Here is a 25,875-nt window from a genome sequence, read left to right on the forward strand (position 1 = left end):
ACAAGGAGAGGAGCCCACATGTCTTATTAGTGTGCTGTGCTCACTCAGTTAGGCAGGAGGTCAATTCCTGAACCTCATCAGGAGGTCAGCAACTACACCTGCCCTCTCAGTGACCCCAACTCACTAAAGACAGTGTCCACTGTTCTCTCCAAATGCTGGGCTGTGGGCAAGGCAGGTCTCACTGCAGGGATGCTGCACAGGGAAGGGGACTGGGCCTCCTCCCTCACCCAGCCTGCCCTGCATGCCGTCCTGTCTGCTGTCAGCCTGGCTCTGCTGCTCTGGGGCACTCAGGGGCTCTCAGCCTCAGGCTGCAGCTGAGAGCTGCCTCTGCTCCCAGGACTCTCCCCTGGCCCAGCACCTCCATCCTGTCCTCTCCTGGTGGAGACCAGAGGGCAGGACAGGTGAGGGGAGGAGCTCAGGGCAGATTCCCACCCACTGCTGTCCACAGGCATTGGCTGGACAGTCAGGAGGACAAGCAGGGCAGAGGGTGGGGGAGGGCAGTAGACACACAGCAGGAAGCCCCTGCCCTCCTGAGACCCTGCTCCCTCCTCTCCTGCTCAGTCTGTAGCCCCCAAATCTCACAGAGATGAAAGAGAAGAACTAGTCCTGAGAACAAAAGGGGCTCTTCTCCTGGATGTGGGGAACCCCATCCTCAGCCCTGGGCTCTGTTCAGTCATCACTGAGGGCTTCTCCTTCAGGGCTGGGAGGTGAACCTGGGCCTCTTGCATGCTGGGCACGTTGCTGCCACTCTGACACCCTCCCAGGAGCAGGGAGGAAGGGCTTGGAGGAGGCAGGGCTGGGCTCAGGAGGGTGGGCTCCCCCTCTGACAGCCTTCCAGCTCCCCTGAAACCACCTGCTCTCCTCTCACAGGTAAAGCTCCACCTGGGCTCAAGACAGGGACACAGCTCAGGAGCACAGAGGACCTGGGCAGCCTGACCTCAGCCTCTCCAGATATCAGAAGAGCCTCACCCACATGCAAATCCCTCCTCCTGCTCTGGGTTCAAAGGCCCTCTGGGCTGTGGGAGCTCCCAGCTCTCTGCTCAGACAGGGCTGAGGTCTCTGGGAAGGCAGGTGTGGTCTAGAAGATGAGGCTGCTGGGTCTTGTCCTGTGCCTGGTCACAGTTCCCCAAGGTGAGTGTCCCCAGTGTCAGACCTGGGTCCATGGGGAGGTTGTGACTGCAGGTGACTAACAGGGTGTGACTGTCCTTGTCCTCAGGTGTCCTGTGCCAGGTGCAGCTGCAGGAGTCAGGACCTGGCCTGGTGAAGCCCTCGCAGACCCTGTCCCTCACCTGTGCTGTCTCTGGTTACTCCATCACCACCAGTTACTATTGCTGGGAGTGGATCCGTCAGCCCCCAGGACAGGGGCTGGAATGGATAGGGGGCATATGTTATAATGGTAACACTTACTACAGCCCATCCCTCAAGAGCCGAGTGTCCATCTCCAGAGACACGTCCAAGAACCAGTTCTCCCTGCAGCTGAGCTCCCTGACCACTGAGGACATGGCCACCTATTACTGTGCCAGAGACACAGTGAGGGGACCTCAGTGTGAGACCAGACACAAACCTCCTGCAGGGTGCCCAGGGCCAGCAGGGGGCGCTCAGCACATAGGAGCTCAGGTCAGCCCAGGAGCAGGTGCAGAGGAAGGAGTGAACTTGACCCCAGTCCTGAGCTTCCTCACCAAGCAGCTCCTCCTGAGAGCCCCAGCTATGGGGGTCCTAGAGAAGCCTCCTCCCCTTGGACACCCCTCATTTCTCTCCAGGTGAGGTGTGTCAGGAGTGCTCCTCTTCAGCAGCGGCTGCACAGTCTCCTCTCTAGCTGAGGCTTTCTGTGCTATGATGGCACTGCTCATGGCCATCACGTGAGCTCTGAGGACACTTCATGGCTTGGGGAACTCCCTCCACTCTCAGAAGGGCCTGGATGTTCTGCTGCCCAGTGTCCCTCCCAATCCAGTGTTCCCTGTGACCTTCCTGTGACTGATCTGTGCACTTGGCACATGTAGAGGTCATAGCCCACACTGTTCCTGAGCCATCCAGCCACAGGGGACCTTTGACAATGACAAGGCACAGTCTGTCTTCTCACAGGTTAATGAACAGACAGTCATGCCACCATGTAGGTGATAGAGACCATGGATGCAGCTGATAGTCTAAAGCCACCGTCAGCAGGCACAACAAGGTTTCCTCTGTCCCCAAACATAAGCAGGACTGAGCTGAGGGATGCCGACAGGAAGCCCTAAACCTGGTCTAAATGCACAGAACTCGTGTATTCAGAGAGAACTTTGGTGTATGTGAGCTCTAACCCCATGATGAGGTTCTGTGACACCAAAATCCCAACCCATGGCCCCAAAGGGCAGAGGTGCCCCCTCCTCATGCAGCTGTGTGGCCTGTGGACAGGGGTGACCTGAGGAAGGTCTTGGAGGGAAAGGGGCTCCCTTGGCACAGACTCAGATGGGAGGGTGGTCAGCTCTGCACGGACTGTGGCATCTGCAGGTTGGCTCTGCCACTGGCCTCAGGACCCTGAGACATGCTGTGCCCAGGACCACTCTGACCCCAACAAGGTTGGGAGCTGACCCTGAGCCTGAGAATCCCCAGGACACCTGGCTGCTGGGGGGAAGCAACCTGGAGCCTGGTTACTGCTGGAGCTGGATCCGTCAGCCCCCAGGGAAGTGGTTTCCAGCCACTGTGGCTAGACTGTAGGGTCACAGACAGGGACACCCTGGACCCTGTTCCTGCTCACGTCAGTGCCCACCCTGTCCTAGAGCCAAGCTCCAGTCTGGGTGAGGATGAGCATCATCAATGTTTACATCCCTGATCGTCCTAAGCCTGTCCTGGAACATGCCATGAAATAGAATCACTTTATGTATTTTCAAATTATGGTTTGAGAGCTAGAGCACTGATTTTATGTAAAACATCTATAATTTCCTAAGTTAAAGTTTTATGTTCTGTATCACCATAAGCCTCTTATGTTTTTATTAATAATAAATCCAAGTTTTAATCACTTTTAATATTCTATTTGAGCATCATAATCATAGAAAAATGGGTGCTTCATTATCACATGTTGGTAGAGGATAAACAGATGGTGAAGAGGAAATGCTTCTGTGTATTCTGTGTGTCTGACATTTCTGTATGTGGCTTACTCCTTTCAATTCATTATCTTTCTTTACACAAAATATAAATGCAATGATTTGCCTTTGTTTTTAAGTCCTTTGTAGCCTGGCAATTAACTCACTATAATCATAATTCTACACTTATTTTTGTTTTTTAGCAAACAAAAATGATATTGCATTTTAATTAAGAAGAATTTCCACAGTGGTGTAGTTTCTGTCTCTCGGGACTTGCTCTGGGGAATCACTATGCTTCTCCCTGATAGTTGCTGGGAGCACTTTTAACATACATGACACCCCTCACTAGCACACAGTTTGTATTTGATTGATTAAGTCTATTTTTATGAGTATAATATATTCACTTAGATACATAAAATAGACTTATGGATTTGACATTGGAATATATTTTGAAAAACATGAATAAGCAATGAGGTGTTGTATATTGTGGTCTTTCTCATGTGAGGGTCTTTGATCACCAACAACACTAAGAATGTCAGCATCTCTCTCCATCAGACACAGAGTGGTGAATCCAGGTGTATTTTCACACTTACACTGAAACCCAGCTCTAGTGAGGCAGAGGACAGCACCCTGACACAGGGGTGCCAGGTGCCATGATGGGTCCCAGGCTGTGCACACCCAGCTGTCCATCACCTGTCCCTCCTGGGTGTGGGGAGCCCACCAGCTGCACTGCCCCAGTCACTGTGAAGCACAGCCTGGCTGTGGGCCACAGGTGCCCTGTGAGCTGCAGAGCCCCAGGACAAAGCCCTCTCTGCACGTGGCCCTCACCACCCACCCTCACCCTCACCCTCCCTGCACCTTCCCAACTCCAGGGGCCACTGTCCTCTCTCTTTCCAGGACCTGATGCAGTAGCTTCCCCACCTGAGGGATGGTGAGGTGATGGTCTCCCTCTGCCTGACCCACTAGGTCCATATGTTCCAGGGACATGCTCAGTGCCAGGAGGGAGAGCTTGCCACTCTTTGGGGCTGTATAATATTTCCTAGTCTATGAACAATACAAGTTCTTCATCTAGCTATCCCTGATGGACTCATTGGTTGATTGTGAAAGGTTCTTCAATAATCAAGGGTGTGCAAATACTTTCTTGACGTACAGATTCTCTCCTATGGATAATTATTCAGTACCTGGGTGGCTACATCATGGGAAGTTCTGATTTCATTTTTGAGGAAGCTGCACAGTGTTCTCCATGCAGCTGTGGAGTGTGCATTCCCAGCAGTCAACCAGAGCTCCCTGGCCTCCCCTGTGAGCATCTGCCATCTGCTTCCCTGTACAGGGAGCCTTTCCACCAGGGAGGGTTGGAACCTCACTGTGTTTGTCGGCCTTTTTATGGATTCGTGGTATCAAGTATTTTATTTGGTGCTGGGGATTGAACCCAGGGCCCTTTGCATGCAAGGCACACACTCTACCAACTGAGCTATCTCCCCAGCCCTCAAGCAGTTTAATGAATTCTTTCTGTTCATGTCTGTGTGCTCATTGAGGAATGCATATGCAGGTCACTTATCCAAGAGCTGCCAACTGTCAGGTACTTGCTCTGGGTCATCTTTGGCTACTGAGCTGCTGGCTTTTCCCACTTAATCAGCATAACTAATACTTGTTGGGGGAACAGGCATCCAGATGCCTTTTCTGCTACTGTGTGGCTGTTCTCCTCCTCTGTAGCTTCCTTTGCTGTGGGGAACCCTGCTCCTTGGTGAATCCCAGTGTTCACTTTGACTCTATGGCCTTTGATTTCAGGTTCTGACTCACACTCTCCCCCTGAATGAGCTCCATGCAGCGTCTCCCAGGTCTCCTTCCAGGGCTGTCTCATCTCAGGAGCTGTCTGTGAGGCCATCACTGATTTGGAGCTGAGGTCTGCACTGGTGAGAGTCAGGGTCCAGCTCCTCCTCCTGCCTGTGGTCGTCCAGTTTTCCCAGATCTGTTCAGTAAAGAATTCACCTTCTTCCAATAAGTGCTTGTGGGGTTTTGGTCAAAACCCCGTGGACTGCATCTGTGGGGCCAACCCTGTCCTCTAGTCCCCCTCTGGTCTGTGTGTGGGTTCAGTGCAGGGCCAGCTGTCTGGGCTGCTGTCACCTGTGGTATGTGTTCTGTCCCACTTACTGATTCCTGGTTTTGACCCTTGCACTTTAGGAACCTCGTTAAGGAAGTCGGTGTCTGTGTCAGTACAGAGGAGGGTTGGTGCAATATTTGATTCTAGCCCTTTCAGAGTGTCCAGTCTAATTAGTCAATATCTGATCAACTTTGACTTGACATTTTACAGGGTGAGGGATAGTGACCTATTATATTCTTCTACATATTGATATTCAGTTTTCCCAGCACTCTCTCTTGAAAAGCCTGTAATTTCTGCAACATGATTTTGGAAACTCTGTCAAGTGCCAGATCAGTGCACTTAGGTTGGTCTGTCTCTGTACCTCCTACTCTGTCCCCTTGGTCTCCATGTCTGCTTTGGTGACAGTGCCATGCTGGTTCAGTTACTGCAGCTCTGTCAAGTAATTGGAGGTCACATGTTGTCATATCTCCAGGTTCACTCTTCCTGCTTAATCACTTTGCCTACTGTGTGTTTGTGACTTCTCCACACAAATACTAGGACACTCTTCTGGTTCTTTTAAGAAGGTTGTTGGTATTTGTTGGAGATTTCACTGAATCTGTGTGGCATTTGAGGTAATGAAGGGTGTGCAAATACTTTCTTGATATTATTGATTCTGATGATAGCAGAACATGGGGGGGGGCCTTCCCATCTCTAAGTTCTTCAAAGTCTCCCTGAGTTATTCACTATTTCCATTGAAGAGATATTTCACCTCCCCAGTTGAATTTTTCCCCAAGTTTTTTTAAAGGTCATTTAGAATGAGAACATTTCCTTGATTCATTTTTTCAGATGACTCATTTTGGAATACAGGAAAGTGGATTATTTATCTGTGCATGATGTATTTAGCTCTATTGCTATAGTTGCTTATCAGATCTAGAAGCCTTCTGGTGGAGATTTTGGTTCTCCTAGATATTGGATCACATCACCAGCAAGCAGCATATTGAGACTTCTTTCTTTCCTCTGTAACAGTTCAATTTCTTTGTCTTGCCTGGTGTCTCTGGTTAGAGGTTTTAGGGACTACGTACACAAAACCAACTTTCTAATAAACTAAGAGAAGTTTTCTAGAAAACATAAAGCAGATTGAAAATCCTCTAACAATCTAAACAAAACAAAAAGAAGAAGAGATAAAACAGAAGATATTGCTACTGAAATCAAGAAATTAGAAACCATTTTTTAAAATATCCTCCAGTAAACTAGGAAAACGTAAAGAAATCGGCAAAATTCTAAATGCACGTGATCTAGACAAATTGAAGCACAAGAATCTACAAATGTAAAACAGAAAATCATGAAGCAATGAAGCGGAACAGCCATGAAAGACCTTCCACAAGAGGAGAGCCCAGAAGCAGAATGATTTGCAGTTGATTCTAAGACACTTTAACAAAGAGAAGGGCCAAACTCCTCATGTTGTTCCATGAAATGAAAAAGAAGGAAACACTGAAAAAATCCTTCTGTAAAGTCAGTAAAACCCGGATACCAAAACCAAACATAGAGACATCCAGGAGAGGAGACTTCAGACCAACATCACTGATGAACAGAGATGAGAGACTCCTTAATAAAATATTGGCACCCTGCACTCAAGGACACACGAGAAGGTGGGGACCATGATCAGTGGGTTTCTCCACAGGGTCAGGAGGTTGGCTCAACATGCAGATCAATAATGTCATATCCATCTGTGAGTCACCACATGAATAAAGGTGGGGACAGGAGTCACACCATCACATCAACAGAGGGAGAAAAATATTTTGACAGAGTCCAGTACCTCATCGTGTTTAAAAGACTGGAGCAACTAGAGGTACAAGGGCCTTTCCTCAACCTCATCAAGGCTACATGTGACAAATCCAAGGCCACTACCATGCTAAATGGAGATGACCTCAAAACAGTTCCTCCAAGCTCAGGACAGGACAAGGATGACCACTCTCCCACTCTGATTCTGTGGGCTCCCTGCACTGCCCACTTTGACACAGGAGCATTGTCACAGGAACAACATGCACAGCAGCATTATTGAGGCTCAACTGACTACTCTGTGGTCACCAGGGTCAGAGGTGAGGAAGCTCAGAGGACCCTGGTGAGCCTTTTCATCAACTCAGAGAGATTTCAGGGGGATTCACTGATTAGGACCACCCTCAGGATTCTGTGTAGAGCAAGCACCAAGATAGTCCAGGGTTCATACGATGGACACCGGGTGAACCTCAGGCTCATGGTCCTCCTGGCTCCCAAGGAGTCCCTGAGACTCAGCACTGGTCCTCTGGCACTTTTGCTGCTTGTAAATAGAAGGTGAGGGGCTGAGGATCAGGTGAGGTTCCTGCAGGGGGACAGGAAGCTCATCTGGATCACCACAGCAGCTGAGCACTAGTGAGTGGCAGGGAACCTCTGACCAGCCTGCTCACTAGCCCTGTCCTTGCCAAAGTCTGCCCACCCCAGACCTGGCACCTGAGAACAGGAGCCTGACTGCCCAGGTCCTGCCTGAGACTCCAGGTGGCCCTGCCCTGAATTGTCCACAGCAGCCCTCTGTGGGGCAGAGAGGAGGCCTCATGACATCCAGGGAGCAAGTGTGATGACCCTTGTGCCTGGAGCTGCTTGAGAGGGTGAATCAGATGTCCTCTACTGCTGCCCTGCTGGACTCTGGGCTAAAAAACAGCCACCACCATGACCAGCACAGCCAAGAGCTCTCTGCTGTGGAAGCCCTCACCAGGGCAATCAGGACACAGTCTAGGGGACTCCAGAACCCAGGGCCATTAGAGTCAGAATCAAGTTCTCTCCTTGGTCCTGTGGCCATAGTCTCCCTCCTAATCAATCCTTCTCATTAAATTTGCTGTTGCTATTTGTACAACTGCCAGGGAAGTGAACAGGACCCACCTGCTTCCACACTCAAGTGGAGGCCAGACGTAGGGCACACATGGCCCCATCCATGTCAATACATCAGAAGGACAGAGGGTAACAGGTCCCCCAAGTAGAGCCAGCAGGGACCACATCACTTGTCCATGTTGACAAGGGTCTGCCTCCGTCCTGGTCATCCTCCTTCCTGGTCATCCTCAGCACTTGGAAGAGGCCCAGGCCCTCACCATGACCTCTGGCTCATGAAGCAGGGGCAGGGCTGCTGGCCCCACAGCTGTGGCTGTGTCCTCTGACTCTCTCCTGTGGTATTTATAACTGTGGGTGCATTGGAGGGAAACAGAGCACTGGAGTTGGTTTCCATAGTGATTCAGACCTGGATCAGGACCCCCATTTCTGTGGGCAGCCCTTCCCCTACCTGCCCTTCTCCCTCCCTGCTCCCCTCCTGGGCTCTGTGGTCTTTCTTCTATGTGTTGCACATGTCTGAGTTGGAGGTTCAGGGATGTTCATGAAGGTGGAGTTCACTGTGCTCCTTCACATCAGCTCACAGCATAGATGGTGAGTTCCCTTCTGCTCTCCTCCCTTCACCCCTCTGCCCACCCGCAGGCCCTTCCTGGATCCACTGATCTCCTTCTCTGTCCACATCACCCTCCCCTCCTCTCCCTCTTCTTCAGCTTCCTCAGTGGGGAGAGAAGATTGGCCCTTGGCTTCTGCGTCTGGCCTCCTTCATCAGCTTGATGGTCCCAGTTCCACCTGTTTCCCAGCAAATGCTGTCACTCCACTGTCTTCCTGGCTGAAGACCCACTGTGCACAGACTCCAAGCTTTCTTCATCTACACCAGCCCCTGTAGGGTGCAGCCCATCAGAGCTTCTGCTTGAAAGTTGACCATTTCGTCTTCTTCATGAAGAGCCAGTGTTGCTTCTCTCCTGGGAAAATCCTTCAAGACCTTGTTTTCCCATGAGATCTTGGGCCCAGGAGATGCCAGCCCTGGCAGGTGCCCACAGACCTTCCCTGGACAAGGGCATAACCACCTGGGCACTGCTAGGATGGTTCAGGGGATTCCTAGACAACTGCCCAATCCCTGCATTACAAGTTAATATATCCCCATGTTGAACCTATCCCAGTGGATAATATCTGACCTGTTCCTCCATCCTCATGGTGGCCCAGACCCCAGGGGACAACATCTGACAGGTTCCTCCATCCACATACTCTTTCATCCCAGTTGATTCTGTGTGACCTGTTACCCCACCCCGTGCTCACTCTATCTCAAGTGGATAGTATATAACATATTGCCACCTCTGCATGCTAAACCTGTCCACAGGGCATGATATCAGCGCTGTCACACCATCTGACACTTGACTGTCCTCAGTGGATAATATCTACCTGTTACTCTGTTAACATGCTACCCTGTCCCCAGTGGATAATATCTGACCTGTCCCTCCATCCCCGTGCTGGTAAGTCCACAGTAGATGACATCTGACCTGTTACCCCATGCTGGCCTGTACCCAGTGGATATTATCTGAACACTTCCTCCTTCCCCACGCTGGTCCTGTCCACAGTGGATACTATCTGGCCTCATAACCCATCTACAATCTAGCCCTGTCCCCAGTGGATAATATCTGATGTATTACCTGATCCCCAGGCTTGCCTTTCTACAGTGGTAATCCCTGGTCTGTTACAGCATCCCCATTTGGCCTGTCCCAGTGGATAACATCTGCATGTATAAAACTAACCCTACCTAATTCAGTCAGTGTGACATTGGCTGTCCTTAATCATTCATATCCTCCTCTGGGGAAGCTGTCTGCCCTTGGTCTTGTCTTTCCTGGGTTTGGACTCATGATGTGACCTGTGTGTCTGTCCCTGCTCTGCTCAGGCTGTGTGCTGCTCCTAGGCTCAGCTGGGCAGGGTGCACTGTTCTGTATATGCATGCATCTGCTCCTGCATGTCCCCTGTGGTCACAGAAATACAGGCCTCATGACCACCTAAGGCCTCAGAAACACCTGGTTGAGCAGGTATTATGTCTTTCATTCTCTCCCCTCTTTGTCACCCATAACATAAATAATTCTTTCCTAAATGGTGGCTGAAGAGTCCCATAGGCTCCTTGTCCTTTTCCACCTGAGGAGTGCATTCACAGCACCTTGGTCAGGTGTTCCTGGAGCAGCTGGGCCTCACAGTCCTGGAGGCTGCATGGTTCTGGGGCCACTCTGGCAGCCTGGATAGCTGAGGGGCTGCTGGCAGAGCAGCAGAGGTGCAGTGTCCATCTGTCCCCAAGGGCTGCCTGGGGTGGCCCTCCAGCAGGCCCAGGTCAGCAGTGCAGCAGGCCCCATGAGTGGAGAGGTGGCTGTCAGATTAGAGGACAGCACAGGGCAGGCAGCACCTGGGGACAAGGGCAAGATGCTCTCAGCACCCAGGGCTGGCTTTGCACCTCCACAGGGACTCTGTGCAGTGGCTGCTCAGGGCCTGCTCAGCTGCCCTGGGGACCTTGTTAGGGGTTACAGGATCCTGCAATGCCACCTGGTGTCCTGGGAAAGGTGTGTGTCCCTTACAGCTGGCCCTGCTGTCAGCATGTCCTGCCACTCAGGGAGGGCCCAGGGCTCTTCCCTCCTTTGTACAAGTGTGGACTTATGGCCAGCTGCATCCTGTGTCTGCAGGTGGATGGACAGTTCCTCCTCACACAGCACACAGATGGGTAGGGAGGCTGAAGGGAACAGCCAGCCAGCTGCTTCCCAGGAACCTGGTGGGGTCCCAGCATGGCTCTGTGCAGTGGAGCCTGGTGTGGGGCCCAGGCTGGCTCTGCTCTGTCCCCACTACTGCTGGGGCCTGTTTTCCAGAAGTTCCCAAAATGCTGGGAGCTGTGGGCTCAGTAGCTCCAGCAGCACAGGTGCCCCCTTTCAGGGTTGAAGAATGATTGACACTTGTTCGGGTATCAGGAAGTGGCAACACCACTGTACAAGGGGCCCCACCTGAGGGTGGCTTCAGCAGAGGTCCTGCCTGTCACCTGTGTGCTCTGTGTGGTGGGGCAGGATGAGCCCTCCCTCCCTCCACAGTGCTCTGTCCTGACCCAGTGGCCATAGACTGACCCAGGCCTAAGGGTAGGGAGAAGAGCAGGGCCCTCTGCAGCTCCCTCATCCACTACAGCATCCTCCAGGGACCTGGCCATGTAAACTAAAGTGCAAATTTCACATGTGCTAAGTGTGTGGACGTTTTTGGTTCAAGAACACACAAACACACAGGAAGCATCCTTTGTAAACATCTTGAAAGTAACTGGATTACAGGTTTACATTTGAAGCACAAGTCCACAGCTTTTCATGTAAAAATAATAAATTTTTGATGGCTCAGTCTGTCAGTGAACTTTCAGGTGTACATCAAGATACAGAGGATGGGTCCCTGAAATTAATGTCTAACCCGCTTGGGCCACTCAGAGGCGAGGGAGAACGTGGATGCCCTGGTTCTCACAGTGGGCCCTGGGTGCTCAGGTCATGGCCTGTCCAGCTCTGTGCTTCATAGCACCAAGGTGAGCCCAGCCAGTGTGCCTGCTCCCCTGCCATAGGGCTTGTCCCCTTGGTCCTGGCCACAGGCAAGGCTTCTCCTGCAGTCCTGAGCTTCAGGACTTGGAGAGGTTCTTCTGCAGACTCGGATGTTCACCTCACAGGGCAGTATGACTGGACACAGTGTGCATGACACCAACAACTGCCATGGGAGACCCTCACCTACCACAGGACCATAGTGTTGGCTCTTACTTGCCACAGATGACTAGTTTTATTATGTAGTCACAGCAGCTGTGGCTCAGTGTGTCCAGGGGCAGTGTGGGCCTCTGTGGCTGCCCCTACCGAGGTCCAGTGCATGCATAGAGATGGTGTCCATGTGCTTCTCTCAGTGACAGGGCCGGCGTCCAAGATCTGTGGGGCATGGCAGCATGACACAGTCCTCAGAAAACACAGAAACCCCAAGGACAGGAAAGGAGCCCTGCAGGAGGGAGTCCCTGCAGAGGCCTCCACAAGGTCATCCTCAAAGGACTGAGGCCCTAGGAACATTGCAGTGCCCCCAAGGAGGAGTGCAGAATGCAGCCAAGGGCCAACTCATACTGTGCAGAGTCACTGAGGGGACCTCAGTGTGAGCCAGATGCAAACCTCCCTCAGGAGGCACCTGTGGCCAGCAGAGGGCGCTCAGGAGCAAGGAGTTGCTGATTGACTAGTGGATTTTTTCCAGTTGTGGTTCTCATTTTTCTGTAAACGTCACACACTTCCTGAGAAAGGCCTCCACAATTATGCCTCTGGGCCTTCAATAGATGTTTATCAATTTAAAAAATAATGATTAACTGGGATGGATTGAAAAGGGTTGATGGCGTAACCTTGAATTCCTTAGTCCTCAAATGAACATTCTCTGAATATTCATGAGCAATATCTTCATGTCTCATGTCCCTAAATTCTAAATTTATAAAGGTCCCTGAACATACAATATACTTCCTCAAAGAGTAATTTCAAATCATTAAGGGCACAATTATTGGCATTTCTAGCCGGACATTAATTGATGGCCCAAAGCATCTGGGCCACTTTGCACAACCACTCGGAGACCCACAGTTTCATGAGCAAGCTCTGACTCTCAGGCCCCAGCACCCCAGGAGCTGGCCCAGGAGATGTGGCTTCCATGGCTGTTGCTGGCTCTATTCTGCAGTGAGCTTCCAGGAGGAACACCTGCTGCCTTTCCCTCAGGCCTGGCCTTCCCTGGAGGACACGTCCACATTCTCTGTCCACAGTTACTCCATGTTCCTGGTTAATTCTTCTCTCATTCAACACATCAACATGGTTGTGGCTATGACATCTTCCCATCCTCTGTGCCCTGTGTCTGTGTGGACAAAGGAGGTGCATTCTGCATGCTCCACATGCAGACCACAGGCTTACGCAGACACGGTGCTGGTGCTGGACAGCAACTGCCTGAACATGCCTCGCCCCTCCCTGCACATGAGCCTCTCACACAGTTGGTTATTTCCCTGGGATCTTCATGTCAATATGAAATGAGGAGATTAAATCCCTGGAAACTGACCAAGTGGAAGGATTACCAGGACCAGGAATTTGCTGTCATTGTTCACATATGAAGTGGCCCACAAGCTCACGTGTGAGACAAAGGAGAGAGGACTAGATTACCAGAGCTCAAACCTAAAGTGGATTAATCCACTAACATGGATTGACTTGCAGCCACTGTAGGCAGGTCGGAGGGTGGCTGGAATACCTGGATGACTGGGCTGTGCCTTTGGGAAACACTCTGTGGAGCTCACCTGCTTCCTGGTGGCCATGTTCTGAGCTGCTTTCCTCCTCTACACCCTTCTGCCATGGTGTTCTCCCTCCCTGGCCAGAGCTAAGGACTTGCCACCATGCACTCCAACCTGGGCAGCCTGACCTCAGCCTCTCCAGATATCAGAGGAGCCTCACCCACATGCAAATCCCTCCTCCTGCTCTGGGTTCAAAGGCCCTCTGGGCTGTGGGAGCTCCCAGCTCTCTGCTCAGACAGGGCTGAGGTCTCTGGGAAGGCAGGTGTGGTCTAGAAGATGAGGCTGCTGGGTCTTTTCCTGTGCCTGGTCACAGCTCCCCAAGGTGAGTGTCCCCAGTGTCAGACCTGGGTCCATGGGGAGGTTGTGACTACAGGTGACTAACAGGGTGTGACTGTCTTTGTCCTCAGGTGTCCTGTGTCAGGTGCAGCTGCAGGAGTCGGGACCTGGCCTGGTGAAGCCCTCGCAGACCCTGTCCCTCACCTGTTCTGTCTCTGGTTACTCCATCACCAGTGGTTACTACTGGAGCTGGATCCGTCAGCCCCCAGGGAAGGGGCTGGAGTACATAGGGTACATACATAGTGGTGGTAGCACTTACTACAACCCATCCCTCAAGAGCCGAGTGTCCATCTCCAGAGACACGTCCAAGAACCAGTTCTCCCTACAGCTGAGCTCCCTGACCACTGAGGACACAGCCACCTATTACTGTGCCGGAGACACAGTGAGGGGACCTCAGTGTGAGCCCAGACACAAACCTCCCTGCTGCTCACTCAGGGCCAGCAGGGGGCGCTCAGCACACAGGAGTCAGGTCAGCCCAGAAGCAGCTGCAGATGTGAGTTGGGACAGGTTTCCTCCATCTGGAGGCCTGTCCATGTACCAGCTTCCCAGGGAGTCTCTGTGGCCTTGTGGTCTCTACTTATCTTTGATGTGTCTGAAGATAATCACTCTGTTTTTGTGACGTTCTTTTTCTTTTGAAATAGTGCATCTTACATATATTTATTATAGGTTTTCATTTTGACATAGTCACATATATTCATTGTCTATAAAACCTCTGTTGCTCTCACAGCACCTCCTTTTTAATTTTCCTCCTACTCCTCATTATTTAACTGATCTTTCTTCCACGATTTTCTAATTTTCAATAAATTTACACTATTTGTGTGTGTGTGTGTGTGTGTGTGTCTGTGTGTGTGTGAAACTCACAGTGGTTCACCCCCACAGGTGCAGGACTCCCATGTGGGCAGAATTGGCCAATAATATCTGCTCAGCTCACACCTGGACCCTCCCTTCTCCTGTCCCTCCTCCCTCTCCCTTAGTCACTTCCTGATCCCCACTGACATCTTCTATGCTCTTGGGGTTCCCCTTCCTTTATCTCCCTTATTTGTGGCAGCGCCCACAGAGGACAGCCAACACTCACCTGACTCCCTGAGCCTCTCTCATTCCTCTTCCCTAATGTCCTTCAGCTCCGTCCACTCACCATCATCTCACTCCTCCTATTGGCTGAGCAGAGCTGCAGTGTTGGTACATGACCCACATTTCCTTTATCCATCCACTAGTGAAGGGCACCTGGGCTGGTTGCATAACCTGGTCTTGGGAATTGCACTGTATAAACCCTGCAGTGGCCGTGTCCCTGCACTGTGCTGACGGGGGTCTTTGGGGTAAATACCAAGCAGCAGGAGAGCTGGGGCCCACGGTGGCTTCCTCCCTGTTGTTCTGAGGGGTCTCCACCTGCTCTCCTCAGGGTGGTTCTCATCTGCTGTCCACCAACAAGGTGTGAGGGTCCTCTCCCCAGGTTTCCTCCAGCTCCTGTTATTATTTGTATTCTTGATCACTGCCATTCTGGTGAAGAGACAAGGAACCTCATTGTCACTGTCATTGGAATTTCCCTACTTGTTAGAGATATGAGCTTTTATTCATATATTCATTGTTCATTTTTTTCTCTTCTATCGAGAATTCTCTGGTTAATTCTTTGTCATCTAATATGTGGATCATTTGTTGGGGAGGTGAAGGTTTTTGAGCTCTTTATATATTCTGGGTACTACTCCCTGCCTGAGAAGTGGGGCAGAGGGCTCACCCAATCTCTAGGCTCTCTCCCTGCACTTACTTGTCTCCTGTGCTGTGCAGAACCTTCTGTAGGCCCTGCCTTCCCACTGACATCATTGATCTTTTTCTTGTTGGTTTATTCTCTCATATTCTGACTCTGCATGTTCACATCATTCACGAGCAGACATGGGTAATTTCATCCTTCCTGACTTGGATGACATTCTCCAACATTCTTACTGGATAAACCCCTGGCTAGGTTCCAGCCCTTTGTGGAAGAGGAAGGCTGAGGGTCCTTCCTTGCCCAGAACAGGTCTCAGTGTAGAGCACTCAGGGTCTCCCACTGAAGTGGATTTGCTGTGTGTTTTTCACAAATGACCCTCACTGTGCTGTTCTGCCTCTGAGTAACGTGCTGGTTCCTTTCGTCATGGAAAGTGCTGGATTACGCCCAGTGGTATACTCTAGGTTAGTTGAGATGCTCTTGTGACATTGGCCTCTGCTGTGCTGAGGAGGGAACCACAGTGGGCTGCTCCTTTAGCTGTCCCTGCACCCCAGGCAGGTGGGCCCTGTCAAGGTGTGGCTCTCTCACTGTGCCCTGCCCTTCAGCTCCAGCCTGCCAGGACTTCTCTGCAGAGTTCCAGCCCCTAGTTCATCATGGCTGATGGACTGCAGTTGGCCTCACTGTGCTCATCTGGGTTTGGACCAGCCTGTGTCTGGCCTCCTCAGGTGGTTTCCCATCAGTTCTCCTCTCATGTGCTGCAGGACCATCCCGAGGTCCCCTGCCCTGGCTCTGCTCCTTCATTCATTGTTAGTCACCATCAGTCCCTCCTGCCATGTCTCTGTGCCTGCTGTTTACTTCTCCCAGGTGCAGTCTGGGCAGACCTGGTGGGACCTGGGCCATCCCCCTGTCCTGTAGTTGGCTGTGGCATCATGGCTGTGGGCAGGGGGCAGAAGGGAAGCCATGGGCAGGGGGAGCTCTCTGGGGAAGGAGGTGAGGACGTGGACTGTACCTGAGTGGTGCTGGGCAGGCTGTCTGCATGGCCACCCTGACACACTCAGGCAAGAGTGGGGGCTGGGCCTCAGGACTGTGTCCTCTGCAGCTCTCCTCTGACTGCAGCTGCCCAGCCAGGCCCTGTAGGGTGAGCTTCCTACATGGAGGGCATCTGTGGTCTTGGGATGCCATGTGCTCACAGAACCACCATCTGATGCTCAGTCATAGACCTAGAGATTGTGGTGTGGCCATGTGGACATATCACTCTGACTGGGATCAATATTATGAAAAAGAGAAAGAAGAAGAAGAAAATGCCAGTACCAGCTTTGAGATTCTAGGAGGTGTTTGGTGTCACAGGGAATCACCTGCCCTGGGAGTGGGGCATCAGAGAAATCTTGGAATAGATGAGGTGGTTTTCTTTTACTTGGGGAATGTCTGGGTTAAATCGTGGCTATGAAGCAGGCCATCTTCACAGGAGAAAGCTCATTTGCAACAAATAGTGGCACTTTTAAGTCTTAAATCGTGATTTTGAGGAAAGACAGTGAAGGCCTGCTCACAGGCAGCAGCTCTTACTCTCTCACTGCTTCCCAGGACTCCCTGGGCCTCCCTGGAAGCAGCTCAGATGGGGAGGATGTGGGAAATGGAGTTTCCTAACAGCCTCCAGAACAGAGAAGGGAGGATGGGGTGGGAGGGGAGAAGTGCACACCTGGGGGCCATGATCACAGAACAAGAGACACCACCACACACTGGCTCCCCCTGAAGCTGGGCACCAGGCCTGGTCACTGCTCCACAGGCTCACACACCCTCACCACGTCTGAAGTGGGCTCAGGACTTCAGGTGGTTGAGAAAGACAGGGACGGTGAGCTTGTCCACCCACAGGAAGTGACCCTCCATGACTTCTAGAAGCTGCTCACCTGCTGTGTGTGTCCTTTGAACTTTCCTCTTTCTTTCTCATGACAAGTCCAGGAGGTTTGGACTGGGCAGCAGGTCCTCAAATAACTACATGCACTTAGGAAAAGATGACCTTGCCAGATGCTTTCTCCTCTGTGACACTTGATGAATCACCCTCATCCTGACCTGATTATAGGTAGCTCTGTAGCTCACTTATCATCTCAGAGTGGACTACACCTCCTGGTTCTTAAGAACTGACCTGGACCTCAGGGAGCACTGGAATCTGAGGCCCCCAGCTCCCAGCAGCTGACAGACCCTGTCTAGAGGTGGTCAGAGGTAACTGCCAGGGTCAGCTAGAATTCAGGTCAGGACACCCAGAGGAGGTGCCTTCCACTTCCTAGAACCACGACCCTTTCCTGTCCTCCCTTCTCCACACCAGGTGAGGACACATTAGGGAAGGGCTTCTCAGCTGCAGTGACATTGTAGTTCCATCCCGTCTCCACAGAAAATCTTAATGAAGTTGCTCCAGAGACCTCCCCATGACTGTTCTTAGACCATCAGCAAGAACTTCTGCACAGAGCTTTCAGGCTGAGGTGAGGAGCAGACGCAGGATGTGATCACAAAGTAACCCAGGACCTTCACAGAGGCTTTGCCTTTCCATGGACACTAGTCAGGTCCTGTGGACTAGCAGGCTGGAGGGAAGAGAAGGGGACTCTCCCTGTCCTGGGCACTGATATTGCAGAGTGTCCTTGATTTTGCATACAGGCCTGGGTTCTACTGTTCTGGAAAAATCTGCTTCTGCCTGGACTTCTGCAGATGGTGAACCCCTCAGCCCCTCCCCTACTCACTGGAGATTGTGGTGTGGCCAGGTGGACACAGAGCCTGGGGTTCAGAGAACTCGGGGTGCAGAGGGATTGATGGACTGTGGTAAAAGAACCCCTAAACCTGAGTCTAGCCAATATGCCTGCTTCGTGTTAATGCCTCCTCTGTCCCACAGCAATATCAAAGCTGACCACTCAGGAGCCCACCACCCCTGCTGAGGAGGACAAAGGCAGCCATCCACATGGGGCAGCATCTGAGGGCTCCAGACACTTGGGGAGGCTGGCCCTGGACTTACCAACACCTGCTCATGGAGAGACTGTGCACTTGTCATGGACACTCATGGGATGCCACCTTGTCACCTGAAGCCTCAACAATGGCCAACAGCAGCTCCTTTTAGTCATTCACAAGAACTTTGTATTATGAGTAAAGGATTCTCATACAAGAGGGCACCATTGCCAGCTGCTGTGCTGAGTAGGAATTAAAAGGAAATTCTAGTGAGTTCCAGGCATGGTCTTGGAGACACAGATATGCACAGATTACCAGGGTTAACAGAGCCACTCTGTCCTCTGCCAGGACCTTTTCCATAGTTCCCAGGACATGACAGGTGAGAACATCACATCCTGGGCCATGGGTTCTGCTCTATTGAAGGGTCTCCCTGAGGATCTTCTATATAATGAGATTGTGGCTCACAGATTTTACCATAAACCACTGAAGGCAAAGATGAATCTCTAGGATGTTAGACTAATTAAGGTCCTTAGAAAGTAAACTGCAGCCCCTTGTTGTACAGGTGAGGAAACCAACTTGAAAGGTATTTGCTCAGAGTGACTTGGTGGCAGGCAGAGCTGGGATGAGGACCCCTGGATGCTAATTTTTAATTTTGGAGGTCTTCTGGTTAGGGTTCTGGGTTTCTAGGTATGTGATCATTCCATTAGCAAATGCACAGAGGTTGACTTCTTCTGCTATCTATAACTCCCAGCTTATTTCTCTTTCCATATTGCTCTTGTTAGAATCTTGACAACTGTACTGCCTAGGAATGGTGAGAGTGGTTATTCTTGCCTTTTTCTTGATTCTAGAGGAAATGCTTCTTTCTCCATTCCCTGTGGGGTTGGCCTTGTCATGTGAAGTATTCTGATATTGTGATACTGAAGCCAGAATTAGACAGGCAGACAGGCAAGGGTCACATCCAGAGAATGGAGGAATTGAAATGCTAATTCCTTCAGAGCCTTTCTTCCCACCTTATCAGGATAACCTGCCCTGCTCCACTGGGTTGCTAAGGCAACCTGTCCCAGGAATTGTCCCTCCCTACAGGGAGTTGTGAAAGGTGTTAGTTAATGCATCCTGGGCCCCCTTCATGCTGGATCCCTCCACCTTGGCCCTTCTGGTCCATCTGCTAATCAACTTTTAGCCATCCCCCTGAGCTTCTCCTGGGCCTAGTCATGTATGCAGGCAGGAGAGAGATAGGGGAAGAGAGCAGGGGAGCAAAGGAAGCCTAGGGCACATAAACATGCAAGAACTCTCACTTCCTGAGATAGCAGGATACCAGCTGTGGCCCCTTCTCTGTCCCTGAATAAGTCTATGTCACCCTGCTGTAAATAAACCCTGCTTTATATGCTTCCTGGGTGTGCTTCCCTAGAGGTTCACCATGTGGGTGGGGGGAGAACTGGTCAATGGTAACTGACAGTTTCACTAATAAGAATTTTCATAGAAAAGAATTCATAGTGATAAATGCCTACATAACAAAAGAGAAAGATCCCAAAGAAACATTCTATTATTTTATCTCAAGATGGTGCAAAGCAGGAAAAAACAAATTTCCAAACCAGTAGAAGAAAAGAAACAGTTAACATCAGAGAAATATTGGATGAAATAAGAAATGAAAATTTCATTGATTCAATGTAACAAAGGATTGGTTCTTCAAAAATATAGACAAGGTTGATCACTCCTCAAACTAACCACACTAGAAGAATGCAGACTGTAATAAATAAATGTAGAGAAGAAAAAGGAGGTATCCTCACAACCATCTCTGAAATATGGACACAAATCCAGTTGATAAAATTCTTTTAGGTGAGCATTACAGATTGGGCTTTGGGGACATTAGCATGGTAAACACCCAGAAGCAGTTTCCCATCTCCCAGACTCAAATCATACTGTATATTCTCCATCATCCCAATTTCCCTAGCTCCAAGAATTATCTATCATTAAATCTGGCTTCAGAATTAACATAGATATGTGCATCATGTGATTTTGTGCATGTATAAAATGAATAAAATTAATGGATGATTAGATCAAAAGAGAAGAAGTTCTAACTTCCTGAATGCTCCTCTGTCCACCATGCTGCCCATGACACTCCCATCTGCTCTCAGAGCTGCTCTACCTGGGCCTCCACCCAGAGCTGCTATATAGCAGGAGGACATGCAAATAGGGCCTCCCTCTGCTCATGAAAACCAGCCCACCTGACCCTGCAGCTCTGCACAGGAGCCCACCCTGGACTCCCAGCTCAGCCCACTCAGTGACCAGGACTGAACACAGCTGCTCACCATGGACAGTGTGCTCAGCTGGGTTTTCCTGGTGGCTGTTTTCAAAGGTAATGAATGGAGAACCAGAGACCCTGAGTGTGTGAGTGGACAGGAGTGAGAGGAAGAGTGGATGAGTGCCAGTGTCCTGACCAGGCTGCCTCTGTGTTTGCAGGTGTCCAGTGTGAGGTGCAGCTGGTGGAGTCTGGGGGAGGCCTGGTGCAGCCTGGGGGTTCCCTGCGACTCTCCTGTGCAGCCTCTGGATTCACCTTCAGTGACTACTGGATGCACTGGGTCCGCCAGGCTCCAGGGAAGGGGTTGGAGTGGGTTGCTCTTATAAGAACCAAAGCTTATAGTTACACCACGGAATACGCTGCATCTGTAAAGGACAGATTTACTATCTCCAGAGAGGATGCCAAAAACACCCTGTACCTGCAAATGAGCAGTCTGAGAACTGAGGACACAGCCACCTATTACTGTGCTAGAGACACAGTGAGGGGACCTCAGTGTGAGCCCAGACACAAACTTCCATGCAGGGTGCCCAAGGCCGGTAGGGGGCACTCAGCACACAGGGAGCTCAGGGTCAGCCAGGAGCAGGTGCAGAGGGGTTGGGGCAGATTTCCTTCATCTGGGGGCCTCTCCTCTCCATGTACTAGCTTTCTAGGAGAGCTCTCTGGACATATTTTTCTTACTAATCTCTTATGTCTCTGAAGAGAACAATTTGGGTTTTTAATTTGTACTTTCTTTTTTCATTGTTGCACCATATTATAAATAATATTGCATTTCAATTGGAAACAGCTACACAATCATGGGATATAATCTCTCCACTTCTGTCCCCTGCCATCTCCCTTTCCCTCCCCTCCTCTTTACTCCTCCCTCCTGACCCTTTTTCCCTTTCTTTTCTTGACAGGTATTTTCTATACTTTGGCTTCATTAGTGCCTCTTAGAACACATAAAGGGGACATCCACTGTGCCATCCTCACACAGGACACAGGAATGCTTCGTCAGTGTCATTCCACTGCTTGTCCCATTTCTGTTCCCCTACCTCACCCTTGATCCCCTTCCTCTCCTCCTGCTCCCTCTTCTGTTTCCAGGGGACTCCTCCCAGAACTTTCCCCTTTTGTGATCTGCAATTCGCATTTGAGATTTAACACTTGACATTTCTCCCTCTGATTCTGGGTTAATAAACTTGATATTCTCCAGTTCCATCCATTGACCAGGAAATGCCATATTTTCCCTCTTCCTTGTGGCTGAGTGAAACACTGTCCTGTGTATACACCACCTTCCCTTTATCCGGTCATCTGTTGATGGACATCTGGGAAAGTTATGTAATATAGCTGTTTTCAGGCCCACTGGTGTAAACACTGATGTGGCTAGATAGCTGTGCTGTGCTGATCTTGGGTCTTTTGGATAAACACCGAGGAGTGGTAGCTGGGTCACATAGTTGCTCCATTCCTGGTCTTCATGAAATGTCCATTCTGCTTTCTAGAATGGCAGCAATAAATTAAAGTCTCAGCAATAACACATCCGTACACCTCTTTCCCACATTTTTTTGCTGACACTTTTTATTATTTGTGTTCTTGATGGTCGCCTTCTGATTGGACTGAGATGAATTCTCAAGGCAGTATCAATTTGCATTTCCTGATTTCTAGGAGTATTGAGAATGTTTTCCTATATTTGTTGGCCACTTAGATTTCCTCTCTTGAGGAATGTCCCTTTAGGTCTTTCCCATTTATTTATTGGGTTATTTGGTCTGGTTATTAAGTGTTTGGGGTTCTCTATATATTCTGTGTATTTGTGCCCTATCTGGGGAGCAGGTGACAATGATGTCCCAAGCCTCTCTCCCACACTCTTGCTTGATCCCATTGCTGTGCTGAAGGCTTTAACTTGATACTGTCTTACTTACTGATTCCTGGTTTTGACCCTTGCACTTTAGTGACCTGGTTGAAGAAGTCAGTGTCTGTGTCTGTATAGAGGAGGGTTGGTGCAATATTTGATTCTAGCCCTTGCAGAGTGTCTAGTCTAATTCTTCAATTTCTGATCAACTTTGAGTTGACTTTTGTAGGGTGAAAGATAGTGATCTATTGTATCCTTTTTCATATTGGGATATTCAATTTTCTAAGCCCTATAGGTTGAAAACACTGTCATGTCTCCAACAGGATTTTGGAAACTCTGTCAAGTGCCAAATAACTGCACTTATGTTGCTTTGTCTCTGTACCTTCTATTCCATTGGTCTTCATGTCTGCTTTGGGGTCAGTGCCTGCTGGTTTTGTTACTGCAGCTCTGTCAAATCATTTGAAATCAGATATTTTCACAACTTCAGGTTCAATCTTCCTGCTTAGAATTACTTTGGCTATTTGGTTTTTAATTTCTCCACACAAATATCAGGATTCTTTTTTTCTGGTTGTTTGAAGAATGTCTTTGGTATTTGTTGGAGATTTCATTGAATCTCTGTGACATTTTTGGTAGTTTGGCCATTTGATAATAGTCATTCTGACAATAGCAGAAATCGGCAGTTCTTTCCATCTCTAAGGCCTTCAGTTTATCCCTGTTTTATTACTCACTGTTTCCATTGTAGAGATTTTTCACCTCCTTGGTTGATTTCTTTCCAACTACTTTTTAAGTTATTTAGAATGGGAACATTTTCCTGATTTCTTTCTCAGCAGACCTGTTTTAGAAGTATTTGAAAGTGGTTTATTTATGGATGCATGATGTATTTACCTACATTGCTAAAGTTTTTTTTTTTTTTTTATCAGATCTAGAAGCTTTCTGATGGAGACATTGGTTCTTCTAGACATTGGATCACACCACCTGCAAGCAGCATATTCAGACTTCAGTCTTTCCTCTGTAATCCTTTAATTTCCTTCTCTGGCCTGATTGCTCTGACTGGAGATTGTAGGGAGTACATACACAATGCACACTACCAAAGACACAAGGACATGGTTCCTATAAACCATAAAGAAGATGGAGAAGCCCTTGGCACACTATAGAAAATTTAAAAAGCCAAATATTAACAAAGTTAGATGCAACAGAAGATATGTCTTCAGGCTCTTCTGAAATCCAGAAAATTATTGTAAACTGTTTTTTAAAAATATCCTCCAAGAGCTGGGATTATGGCTCAGAGGTAGTGCACTCCCCTAGCATACATGAGGCACTGGGTTTGATCCTCAGCACCACATAAAAAAAATAAAATAAAATAAAGATATGTGTCCACCTACAACTAAAAAAATCAATATAAAAATAATCCTCCAGTAAACTAGAAAAACTTGCAGAGATTTAAAAAATTCTAAACATAATGAAACTTGCTGAAATTGAAGCAAAAGAATGTAAAAATTTAAATAGAAAAATTTCAAACAATAAAGTTGAAAAGCCATTAAAGACTCTCCAAAACTTATCCCCAGGGGATAAAATCTGACCAGTCACTCCATCCCCATGCAGACCCTGTCCCCAGTGGACAATATCTGACATGATATTATATCCCATGTTGGCCAGGTCCTCAGGGGACACCATTGGAACTGTTACCCCACCCCATACTTACTCCATCCCCAGTGGATAATATCTAACATGTCATTACATCCACATGCTAATCCTGCCCACAGGGGATGATATCTGATCTCTGACCCCATCCCAACACTGGCCTGTCCACAGAGGATAATATCAGACATGTCACCACATCCCCATGCTTACTGTCCCCAGTGGACAACATGTGACCTGTTATTGCATCCTAATACTGGACCTGTCTGTGGATAATATCTGACCATTTACTCCATTCTGATGGTTGACTTTCCCCCATGGATACTATCAGAACAGTTACTCCATCCCTGTGGTGGTCAGTCCACAGTAGGTAATATCTGACCTCTGCCCAGTGGATATTGTCAGAGATATTACTCCTTCCCCACTCTTACTACAATCCCTAGGGCATGTCTCCTTGGTCCTGGCCACAGGCAATGCTTTTCCTCCAGTACTAAACTTCAGGACTTGTCAATGTTCTCATGCAGACTCAGATGTTCACCTCACAGGGCTGTATGGCTGGGCACAGTGTGCATGGCACCAACCACTGTCCATGGGAGACCATCACCTAACACAGGACCTTGTCATTGCCTTTTTCTTGCCAGATATGAGAAGCTTTATTATGTAGTCACAGAAGCTGTGGCTCAGTGTGTCCAGGGGCAATGTCGTCCTCTGTGGCTGCTCCTCCAGAGGGCCAGTGCATGCATACTGACAGTGTCCCTGTGATGCTCACAGAGACAGACACAGAGTTCAAGATCTGTGGGGCATGGCAGCATGACAGAGTCCTCAAAGGAAACCCAGAAATCTCCAAGCACAGGTCAAGCAGTCCTGCAGAGGAGAGTCCCTGCAGGAGGCCTGCACGAGGTTGTGCTCAACAGGACTGAGGCCCTAGGGACAGTGCAGTGTCCCCAGGAGTAATGCAGAGGGGAGCTGTGAGGAGGCCCTTCCCCCACTCCAGCCTGCAGAGCCACCAGCACACAGAGCCAGGCTGCGGGAGCTGAAGGGAGGACATCACAGGCAGGAGGGACCCCCCTTTGGCTGCCCCAGAAAGGCACAGGGTGGGGCTTCTGGAGTCTGAGCCCTGCACCTGCCCAGTGAGGAAGGGTGGCCAGTGTCACATCAGCAGGGCCTTCTGGGGCCCTGAGGTTGATGCTGGTCCAGCTGCCATTGGACGACCTGGTCCAATCTCCATGGTGGTAATGGAGTGTGACCTGTGCCAGGTCCAGCACGGTGTCTGCAGCACATGACGTGTTTGATTCCCAGCTCCAACCTGAGGAGCATGAACCTGGGGGACACCCACACCTGTCCCAGATGGGGGCCAGGTGAAACTGTGGACCCAGACTCCAAACTTGGAGCTGGAGTGAGTGAAACCCTGTGGCCCTGGGGAGGAATTGGAGCATTTAGCACATTGGGATGGGTGTTCCTGCAATCCACAGGGCTTGACAGCAGGGACCTCTTCTCCTTCATGTGCTGGCACTTGAAACCCCTGGTACCACTAAGAGGTGCTCACCTGGGTCGAATGGAACCTGGGATGGCTGTCACCCCTGTATAGGATGAGGGCCACAGCGAGGGCCTTGAGGGAAGGACATTGACATTGCCTTTGCCATCTCAGGAATCCATGGCCATCTTCTGTCCTGGGAGCTTGCAGCCACCCAGCACTGTGGGCAGTGGGAGCTGGCCCTTGGCACACAGCTCACCTCCCCAGGGGCTCAGCCTGCTACCTCAGAGACTGAGACCAACAGGGGACATTAGCATCTGCCCACTCTGGGGATTTGTGCTACAGGCAAGAGAAGACTGAGACTCTGACCTGTGACCACACA

The 25,875-nt window shown here is 49.9% G+C and overlaps 1 long non-coding RNA gene across 1 annotated transcript; it reads left to right on the forward strand.

Moving 5' to 3' along the window:
* The first annotated feature begins 692 nt into the window (after positions 1-692).
* Positions 693-1,524, forward strand: LOC139703255 (uncharacterized). Its single transcript, XR_011705658.1, has 3 exons — positions 693-707; positions 871-1,131; positions 1,217-1,524. It is a non-coding gene; the product is annotated as an uncharacterized lncRNA (long non-coding RNA).
* The last annotated feature ends 24,351 nt before the right edge of the window (positions 1,525-25,875 follow it).

Source organism: Marmota flaviventris, chromosome 2 (assembly GCF_047511675.1).
Source record: "Marmota flaviventris isolate mMarFla1 chromosome 2, mMarFla1.hap1, whole genome shotgun sequence".
Lineage (NCBI taxonomy): Eukaryota > Metazoa > Chordata > Mammalia > Rodentia > Sciuridae > Marmota > Marmota flaviventris.